This window comes from Trematomus bernacchii, unplaced genomic scaffold (assembly GCF_902827165.1).
Source record: "Trematomus bernacchii unplaced genomic scaffold, fTreBer1.1, whole genome shotgun sequence".
Classification (NCBI taxonomy): Eukaryota; Metazoa; Chordata; class Actinopteri; order Perciformes; family Nototheniidae; genus Trematomus; species Trematomus bernacchii.
In genome coordinates, this window is record NW_022987698.1 from 1678849 (window position 1) to 1679814 (window position 966).

The window sequence follows — 966 nt, forward strand, 5'->3', positions numbered from 1 at the left end:
CAGTGTTGACAGAGCTGATTTTCCACTAGCCATGTTTTTAAATTAGATTTGAATAAACTGCATGTGTTTTGTTCTCTAATCGTTACAGGGATTGAGTTCCACTGTTGTACAGCTTTAAAAGAAAATGAATATTGGCTGAATGAACTCTTCCTTAATGGAACAACGTAATCTCCTCTTGTTGCAGCTCTTGTTGACCTAGTTTAGGTGTGCGTATGGTGATAAAATGTCTGAGCGGAGGTGAGGTAAGTTGACTTTGACTTGACTTTCAAAGCTAAAATATAGTTTGTCTAATATTAACGTCTAATATTTGAGTAAATGCGTGTTGTAAACTGTAACGTTCTAGTTGGTTATAACTGGGGATGTAGCTCAGTGGTAGAGCGCATGCTTTGCATGTATGAGGCCCCGGGTTCAATCCCCGGCATCTCCACTCGTTTTGAAGTGGTTCAATCCGATGGGATTTGGTTTGGGAACCGGTACAAGTCCCAAATGCAGAACAAATCATTATCACCACAGACCTGTGACAGATCGCGGATACAAGCGGCCGAGATGGGTTTTCTCCGCAGGGTGGCTGGCGTCTCCCTTAGGAATAAGGTGAGAAGTTCAGTCATCCGGGAGGGACTCGGAGTTGAACCGCTCCTCCTTCACGTCGAAAGTAGCCAGTTGAGGTGGTTCAGGCACCTACCTAGTAAGGATGCCACCTGGGCGCCTCCCTAGGGAGGGGTTCCAGGCACGTCCAGCTGGGAAGAGACCGAGGGGTAGACCTAGGACCATGTGGAGGGATTATATCTCTTCGCTGGCCTGGGAGCGCCTTGGGATCCCCCAGTCAAAGCTGGTTGATGTGGCCAGGGAAAGGAAAGTTTGGGGCTCTCTGCTGGAACTGCTACCTCCCCGACCCACCACGGATAAGCGGGAGAAGATGGATGGATGGACCTGTGACAGTGATACCTATGGAAGCCTGTTTGCGCC

The 966-nt window shown here is 48.6% G+C and overlaps 1 non-coding gene across 1 annotated transcript; it reads left to right on the forward strand.

The window, feature by feature from the left end:
• Positions 1-355: 355 nt before the first annotated feature.
• trnaa-ugc lies at positions 356-427 on the forward strand. The gene has a single exon. It is a non-coding gene; the product is annotated as a tRNA-Ala (tRNA).
• The last annotated feature ends 539 nt before the right edge of the window (positions 428-966 follow it).